Here is a 9,557-nt window from a genome sequence, read left to right as displayed (position 1 = left end):
TTAGGGCATTTCCCTGGGCTATATTGCTCTCATCCATGCCCCCTTTTTTTTTTTTTAATTAGAGTTGGTCTTTTGACTATACAAAGCACTTATTTTAAAATAAATTAATAGTTTATCATTAACCAAATAAATAAATCTTGCCTAAAATACGACATTGGTTGGGGCTGGGTCAAATTATTTGTGGTCTTCAGGTTCCACTGCTCACTGTCTGTCCAGATATGGTCCTGGGCAACCTGCTCTGGGTGTCCCTGCCTGAGCAGAGGGGTTGGAGCAGATGACCTCCAGAGGTGCCTTCCAACTCAACCCTTCTGTGATTCCCAGATTCCATACTACAAACCGAGGTGGTCGCTGGGAGGTGCAGTACAGTGTGCAACAAAAATCTGGCACAGCTCTAGCAGCCGGTCCCTACGAAGTTGTAATAGTGTTATGTTGCCTCCTGGGATTAAGTATTTGGTGACTTGAGCAACCTGGATGTGAGGGATGGTATAGTAGTCAGCATGTCCTATAGAAACTACAATGAGAAAATGCTCAATGCTGTCCATCATTTGTTTTATTTCTATGTGCTCAGATTCAGTCTATTTGCTCACTAATATACACTGTTTGTCAACTGCATCCCAAGTGTATTCTCAGTGAATCAAGGTAAGGTGCACCAGAGATACATTTAATGGTTTATATATTTATAGTTTAGATGAACCAGTTAATTTAGCAAGTTGACACTACTGCCTCATACTTCATCCTACTAACAGATTTAGTCTAGGATTTTTGTTCATCCATTATTCCTTGCACTGTTCGGTTTGCCTTTCTTGCCCTTATTCTTAGCAGACTGGTGATGCCCACAGCTCTCTCTCTGGGGCCAAAGACACTTCAATTCTTCCTCCTGCATTAATAACACAGACAGACAACTTGTCTTCTGAGGGCTTTTTACTGTATTTGGTGCCTCATATTCTATGAAAAGATATACTGCTATGAAAAGAGTCATGTAGTTGCTTTCTCCTGCTTTATCCTCAGGGTACTGTCATTGTTATCTATTAGCTACAGAATAGCCTGAGTTTTTTCATGTTTCTTAATAGTCTTGTTTATTATTTACTGCTCCTTTCACTAGAATATCAGCTCATCTCTGCCCTTTGCTATGTATCGGGCTTCAGCCATTATGATTTTGCATTGTTGTTTCACCATCTTCTATAAAGCACTCAGAGGGGGGAGAACATATACCTCCTATGGCTGTGGAAAATGTAACTGTGGGTTCTACTGAGAGTGACCTTTCAGCATCAGATGCAGCATCTGCATCAGGATTGTTTCATAAACAGGTTCACAGGGCTGGTTTTTTTAAGTCTTTTGCTTTTGGCCCTGAGAGTGCCCTCCTTTGACAATGCATTGAAAGTCCTTTAACAATGTCTTGAAAGAAAACACTACAAAGTTGTTCCCTGTTTTTACCTATGTATGAAACAAGCTCTTGAGAGGGATGAGAAGAGGGCTGCTTGGTGATATGCCAGAGACAAGGCCCTATATGAATCCTAATGCAATCCGTGATGTTATATTCTTATTGACCACATGGTTTTGCACAGTAGATCCAACTGCCGTTCACCAGATCATTAAAGACATGACTCTCTACATATTCCTTTTCCAGCAAAGTATAGCAGTAATACCTAATAAACAAATTACTGTTAGGCAAGTTCCAACATGGACAAGCAGCGTGTTAATGAAATAACTTGCATGGCTGAAAAAAAAAAATTCTTGGAGGACTCTCTTAAAGGGCTATTAAGTTTCTCCTGGGGTTTTCTCCACAACGGGAGCCTAGCAGTTACAAACAAGCAACCCTTCATCTAAGCCAGGGCAGAGCTTTTTGTTGTGGTGATGCTTTGTTCTGCTTTGTCAGTCCGACCGACATAACCGAGCTCTGGACTTCGCTCCACCCTTGCCAGAAGTCCCAGAGAACATACCTGCAGCCACTACAGCTCCTCCAGTTTGGCTTCAATTTGGAGATGTGCACAGCTGAGTGAGAGATTTTTGTAATCACAGAAGGGCAGGGAGGAAGAGAATGTTACTATAAGCCAGGCTTGTCTTGGCCATAGCAATAAATTGCTCGTGGCCAATTTCAGCTAATGCTGGCCTTTCTGCATGAAATTATCGCATTTCTTTGAATCTCCAGACTAAAACCGAAGTGTCCCTCTCTGAGCTGGCTGCCAAAGGGCCTTTAGGACAACAGCTTTGACCAAGCTGTTGCCAGAGGCATGTACCCCCTTGGAGTCCTCTGTGAGTTTATGAATACACCCGGTGCCAGGGCTGCTCAGCAGTGACTCAGCAGCAGGAAATCTGATGTAGATCCTCCTCATCGCACGCCCAGGGTGCAGCTGCTCTCCGCTTCCTAGCAGTAACAGGGGCACCGCAAATGGCTTCTGTTAAAGATAACATTCCCTTCCTACTGCAACCCCTGTGCCCACAGTCTACTGCTGTGAATGTGAATGAACCTTTGTACAGGTTCTCTTCGCTCCTTCCCCTCCTCTCAACAAACGTAATGCGAGATTTTGGAGAAGCATAGACCCACTTACAAAACCTAAGAAAAGCACCTCAAGTGGGGGTGTGCAGATGTTTATTTGAGTGCTCCTTCTCTTTTATTTCCCTTGAAAGATGTTGTCAGGCCCCACCTCACCCGTGCTGGAAGTTGCAAGGAGCTGAGGAGGATCGCTTTGGGGCTGGCTGGGGCTCGGTGCAGACTGCTATGAGGTAAAGCTGCTCCATAATCCCACCCGCCTCAGCTTCCTCTGCCTGCAGCCATCGCTGCGTGCTCACAGCAGCGCAGTTACAGGACACGCTCCTGGCATTATGTGCTGATTACATGGCCGGCTGCTTGATTTATTCGCTTTCTTAATTTGCTTCTGCCTGCTGTTTCTCCTCTGTGTAAAGATCCTGCCTTCTGAGCATCATATTTTTTTCCCCTGCATTTAAAATCGCAGCAGTGTCCTTCTATAGGCTCCACACAGACACGGATGTACACGGCTGTCTGTGTGTACGTGCCCCACAGTCGCAGGCCCGGCCCAGCAGCAGCCGCAAGCCGCGGCCCGGAGCAGGGCCGGGGCAACGCTGCCGCGGGCGCCATCTCGCGTCGTCCCGCGCGGGGCCGGGCCGGACAGGGGCGGCGGGGGAGAACGCGGGTTCGAGACCCGAGAGGGGGCCGTGAGGGGCCGTGAGGGGGAGGAGGGCTGCTGCCCCATCGCGGCGTCCTGCTGGGGTCCGGCGTCCTCCGGTAAAAACTCTGTTCAGGAGCCTGGGTTCCCGGGTCTCCATTTGCAGCCGGACTCTCGTCAGGTTTTTATAAGATGAGCTGGACACCGGAGTCAAGTGCACACAGAGTTTGCAGATTGACACTAAGTATAGGAGGGCTGTTGAGTCCCGTCAAGGAGCAGCGACAAAATAAGAAAGCTGGTCAGTCACCAATATGAAGTTGCAACAAGAGCAAGTGCTGGATGTTCTGCAACCTGGGACAGAGCAAACCCTGGCTGTGTGTAACAGACTCTGGAGAACATCCTCACAGAAAGGGATCTGGGAGGTTTCTGGTCGAGGGCAACAACTTGACACAAGCCAGCAGTGTGCCCCTGGCAGCCAGGAGAGCCAGCCATTCCTGGGTGCATCAGGCAACAGCACGGCTAGCCGGTCGAGGGAAGGGATTGTTCCCCGCTCTGCTCTGCACTGGTGCAACCTCACCTCAAGTGCTGTGTGCAGTTTTGGGCACCACAATGTCAGAAGGACATAAAACTATTAGAGAGTGTCCAAAGGAGGACTACGAAAATGATGGTCTAGAGGGCAGGATGTATGAGGAGCATGAGGTCCCTTGGTTTGTTCAGCCCAGAGCAGAGCAGGCTGAGGGGAGGCCTCATGGCGTCCTGCAGCTCCCTCACGAGGGAGCGGAGGGGCAGGCGCTGAGCTCTGCTCTCTGGGGACAGCGACAGGACCCGAGGGAACGGCATGGGGCTGGGACAGGGGAGGGTCACGCTGGGTGTTTGTGTGGTCCTGTGTGGAGCCAGGAATTGGACTCGGTGATCCTTGTGGGTTCCTTCCAACTCAGGAGATTCTGTGATTCTATAATTATAAATTGTTCAGGCTCTCTGAACCCCACCAGCTGTGCCTGTTGCTCTGTAGCCACTCTTGTATTGAGATGTACATGTACATAGACACCCTGTGGATGCAAATTCACAGGCTGCAAAGCTCAGGTTCATCACCAACAATGGTCTCTCTGCTATTCTCCATACTCCTGGTGGTCTTAAACTGGTGCATGGACACTTCTTCAGGAAGGCTCCGTGCCACTTCTGCAGTATCTCAGGCTACCGCCAATAACCTCATAAGTACAACAATGCCAGAAACCAGATACAAGGAAAGACATCTTCAGTGGAGGGTATTTCTTTCCACTGTTTGCACCTAACAGTAGCAGTTTCAGTTGCTGTGAGTGAAACAGGTTTTTTTACAGAGCATAAGCAACTGCACAATTCAAGTCAGTGATGAACTGAACTCTTCAATGCCAGTTCAATGAAGAGAAGAATTCAAGAAGTGGCATAGCAGAGAGGAAGGAAAAAAAAAAAAAAGAAAGAAAAAAAAAGCACTGAGAACAACACATACATTGTTAATTGATCCATATAGACTTCTGGTCATTAAAAAAAGAAAAAAAAATAGGAAAAACCCTCAGTAAGTTCAGGAAAGTGGAGAAACATGAAACATTGCCAGGGGAAGAAATGAACTGAAGGAAACTCAAGACACAGAAATATCTGTTAAAAGGAAGAGTTAAAAAGGACAGGGTAAATGACTACCCTACAGAAAAGGTGCAGGGCTATTTTAACATCATGACTATTTTTATTTAGTTTCTTCCCTTCTTAATCAAAGGTCATACAGTTGACAACTGGAAATGCAGTATTGTCATGATATCATTCTCTTTTAGAAGTAATCTCAAAATATGCTTCTCTATTGCCACTAACTTTTGCATATATTGCCTCCTACATTCCTCCAAGAGAGAGCAAAAGCAGGCTTGGGAAAGGATGAACCAAATGTAAAGAAGGTGAAAGAGTATAACCAAACTTTCTAAGTGTCTAATTCCCATGTATTTAAATGGTCTTCAGGAAAGTTCATGACACATTGCTTTCTTTTTCTAGTCTTTGTTTTAAACATCTGTAATACTAAACAATTTTGTCATACTATTAAACATTGTCATACGCCAAATAATAAAAGGTCTCTGAGAGGATTTGGGGAATTTATCACTTTAATAAATATGCTTATTTGTACAAAGTATATAACAAAAAATGTAAGCCCTTTTACAATGTCCCCAAATTCTTATTTGCAATCTAGAAAGTCAATGCCTGCTTACCTTCAGTTGAACTAACACCTATTAAATATAAAAGCTGTTAGAATACCTGCATGTTTTTGACCAAATTAGAGGGTTTCTGCTTTCATGGTGATAAGGATTGAGAATATGGATCAATAAATCCACATTCCTCAATAAGTGAATGTGCATTTAACCTTGTAGCAGTTTGAAATGACCGCACATAATTTCCTTATTATGTGATACCAGGTTATGATTATCAGGAGTTTCTAAGTAAAAAGATATCAAATGTACTTCATTGATTCTGTGCTAGGAAAGAAGAATAGAAGGCTGCTGGAACAAGACAAGAAGTCCAGCTGGGTCTTTCACCTCATGCTCCCCATGCAAGCCAGCAACCCTACCCTATTCCACAATAGCACTAACCAACCAAATCCTGAAAGCCTCAGTCATTCTCCCAGACCACATTTGCTGACATGTTCATGTGTGTGAACAAATGCGGGTGAAAGCAGTTTCATTTCAATAGCAGCAAAGAGGCTGTAAGTGCTCAGCAAATATGTGATCAGACTATTCATATTTAAAGCATGTAAGCAGAAATTCAGGTCTCGAATCTTAGGCATGATGTTTTGGAAATTGTAGGTCTAGCCAGCTCCTTGCATGAAGGCACACGAAAGGGTTCGGTGCTTCTCCTTGAATCAGGCAGGTGAACAGATAGTGCCTTGGCGCATTGCTCCAGGCAGCAATGGCCCTTATGAGCATTGCATGAAATGGGTGCTGAGCTCATCAGTAAGTGGAAAAAACTGCCTACATTCATAAATCTGTACATGTTTGTTGGTGCAATCAGCACAGCCATTGTGAACTCTTCCAACTCCATATGGTGGGGTATAGACTTATGTTTTGTCATAACCATTCAGGAGACTGTATTTTTTTCTTGGGCTCATTGATGATAGAACTCTGTGGAGATGATCTGCATTGTGCTACTAAACGTCGTGAGGGATAGTAGGTCTGGCTTAGCTCCATCATCAGCTCTGCATAATTTACTAATATTTTTATTTGCTCTTTTCACTCCATACTGTGGCAGTTTGGAGCGAGCAGATATAAACATGTACTTTCAATGCAGGCATTAGGGAAAGAGAGGAGGCAACTCAATCATAACTCAAAGGAATGTCTGTCACCTATAAAATCAATGTCAGAAAGAAAGAGTATAAAAGAAATGGAATATACGGTAATGGATATCGGCATTGCACAGACAAAACAATGAAGGCACTGCTTTACCGTAAATCTGTGGTATGAAGCAAAGATCACAAAAGTTAGCTGTGGATTTTGGACAGCACTCTGTACTGGTCTTATACAGCCATCACCACTCAAAGACGCATAAAGCAGGTATAGGTTACCCCTGAGGTCAATAATAACTTAGTTATTCTCTAATTTTTCGAGCAGGTGAAGCATTAGATGGTCATTTGTGGTGTTTGCCCATCCCTGAAGCCTTTTATAATGTTGTCATTTGGAAATCCCAAGTTTACAGATTGTATCACCTTACAAGAGTGTAACAAGTTTATGACAGCCGACTTTTCCCCTTTCCGCATTCCTTGCCTAAAAAAAAAAAAAAGGAACAATAGATAGAAGGAAGCTTCAGCGTTGATTCACTTGTCATCAAAATACACTGTCAGCTCTTTGGGGGCTCAGGGAGGTTTTTCCTTTACATCCTAAAGTCTGTGGAACCCTGTATGTGATACGATTTAGTGTAGATTTAAGAGACTTCCAGAGAAGACACTGTCTTTATGAGGGAAATGCGGCAGGACTCAACCTGCAACGTGCTGAAGAGTGGGCAGGCTTGCTGAGCCCCCCTGCCAGCTCAGTGTGTGAGAGCACACACAGGTAGACCTCTGTGTGCGCATAGATGTGTGCATGCATAAGCTGCGCTCATAAATACGTTTTACCCATCAGAGAAAACAAAACGATAGCAGCTGGTAGGCATGCCATTTTTATAACTGCCTGCTAATTTTTCCGTAGCTCATTGCAGAGCATTTTAGAACAGCGATCTTGCCAGTAAGTGCCAGTTTTTCGTTCAGTTCAGTTTAATAGCTTAATAGCGCATAATTGGTGTTCTTGGGTACTGGTAGTAAAAGGACACTATGCTCCATTAAGTCCAGGATATTTATTTTGAGAAAATGAGTGAGTGCACAATTTTCTGGGAGCACTAATAGACTTAAATGGATTTCAAAAAACCTTTTACCATTAAAGAATAAGACTCAAATATGGGTCACATGCTCCACTCCCAGGATGAGTCCAGGACGCAGTCTGTCACACTCATTCTTCATTAAAGAAATTTTGCAGCTCTTGCCAGCAGTGCTCCCGATTCTTACGCCTGTGAGTGGGATCAGACTCAGGCCTCCTATGCTTAGAGTAGACAGTATTCTTTATAAAAAGGACATATGTTTTTGAAGCAAGTTAATTCAGCATTTTGATTGCAAGGCTACCCACTAGAAGTACCCCCTAGAAAATCTGCTGCTGTCCAAAGATTCATCCGCACAGAGGGATGTTAGTCTCAGGGTGTTTTTAAAGTTCTTCTATTGACTGGTGGGTTCTGTGTTTGAACATCCCACACCCTTTCCTCCAGAGCTCATGGGCAACAAACTGTAATGTAACACGCTCTGCTGCTTCCTCTGGACTCTGACTCAGCACCATGTTTACGTGGCCGCTAAGTTACTGGGATACTTACATGGACTGATCGCACTTGGAGGTTGTTCAGCATTTCCCATGCCCGTGGAGCACCACACCCTTCCCACACGTAAGATTTCTTAGTCCTGAGTCTTTAGCACAAAGACATATTTAGCAATTCTTCTCCAACTCCTCATTTCTGATTAAGGGTTATTTTATGTGGTGTATCGTCTCAAGCCTTTCAGACTAGCCTAAAATGTTGATGTTGTAAGCAAAGCAAACTTGCTAAGAGAAAAGCAAACTTGGAAGAGAAAATCTGATCAAAGAGATGTGACGTACACAGTACAACCCATGTGGCACTGGGCAAGTCTTGCCTGGGATTCCTTCATGTCACTGGGGGGAAGTTGGGATTTTTTCTGTTACTCTAGCATGAGTACTTAATTCCCTTCTGATCAGGCTGGCTCATCACCCTTCTCCCCAGCATCTCTCAGTTAATCTAGTTAGATGATGAACATCTCTCATTCTCCTTCACTCTTCCTTTAAATAATGTACTCTCTGTTGAAGAGATGGAAGCTTTTTCTTCAAAATATCTAGTATAAATGCATACATCTGTTTCAGAGTATGTGTCTTGCTTCAGTTTAACAAACTTAATTCCCCATTGCTACTACAACTAGTAAAAGTTCTTGGGAAGATCTACCCATTTTATACCCACGTCACTCATCTCGTCTAAATAAAACCAGATTAAATTAGTGAGCCAGCATGCTGTGTGTGCTGAGCTGGTGCTTGGCATATAAACAATAAAACAACAAAACATACAAACAATAGTAGAAAGAAGACTTCGCATTTCACTTTTTATCACGTCATATTTTCTCTTGCAGTACGCATTTGGAATATTGTCCTGCAACAATATTCTCATTTTGAATTTTGTTTTTATAGACTGCTTTTCTTTTGTAAATGCCCCTCCCATAAATATGGCAATGTGAGTTATCTACGGATGATTCATTTATCCTGCTGACAGCTAGTCTGTCCAATAAATTAGAAACAATCACAGCTCCATGACATCTAATTATACTTTCCCTCTCTTTTTTTCTGTTTTAGAGGAAAGCAAGGTCTTAATATGCAATAACGCATAACGAAAAGGTTTTAAATATATTTGAGGGCTTTCATTTGAGTTAAAATATTTTTTCTTTTAATTTACTAGCCAGATATGCTGAATTTACGTGATCTTCTGCAGAGAGTTGTAATGTTCTATTGAACACCAGAGTTATGACATAGTATAAATATGCAATAAAATTTTTGATAATTTCTGTCTCTAGCTGCAGTTTCTCTGTGTGTAACGATGCTTGTATTTGAGCACACAGATTAACCTCACCAGTCCATACCCTTGTATTCTCTTCCTGGACTGTGGGGTGCATTGTTCTCTGCTCAGGAGGTTTGAGGTCCCTCAGCTCTTGGGACTGTTGACCTGGAGTCAGCCTCTGGTGTCATTCGGAGAAGCCTGCGAGCAGCTTACCTCATACCCACCACCAATGACTTTAAAGGTAGTGGTGCCAAAGAGAGTTCCTAAACACGGTTCAGAGGACAGATGGAAAGC

At 43.6% G+C, this 9,557-nt stretch overlaps 1 long non-coding RNA gene across 1 annotated transcript in view; it reads left to right on the top strand.

Moving 5' to 3' along the window:
- The first annotated feature begins 1,580 nt into the window (after positions 1-1,580).
- Positions 1,581-9,557, top strand: part of LOC121066491 — a 45,167-nt gene continuing 37,190 nt past the window's right edge. Inside the window, exon 1 of the long non-coding RNA XR_005817800.1 lies at positions 1,581-2,724. This is a non-coding gene — a long non-coding RNA (uncharacterized LOC121066491). The remainder of the gene's footprint in view (positions 2,725-9,557) is intronic.

Source organism: Cygnus olor, chromosome 2, assembly GCF_009769625.2.
Source record: "Cygnus olor isolate bCygOlo1 chromosome 2, bCygOlo1.pri.v2, whole genome shotgun sequence".
In the NCBI taxonomy this organism is placed as follows: domain Eukaryota; kingdom Metazoa; phylum Chordata; class Aves; order Anseriformes; family Anatidae; genus Cygnus; species Cygnus olor.
The sequence above is the reverse complement of the archived record's forward strand: the minus strand, read 5'-3'. Positions and strand labels throughout refer to the sequence as shown.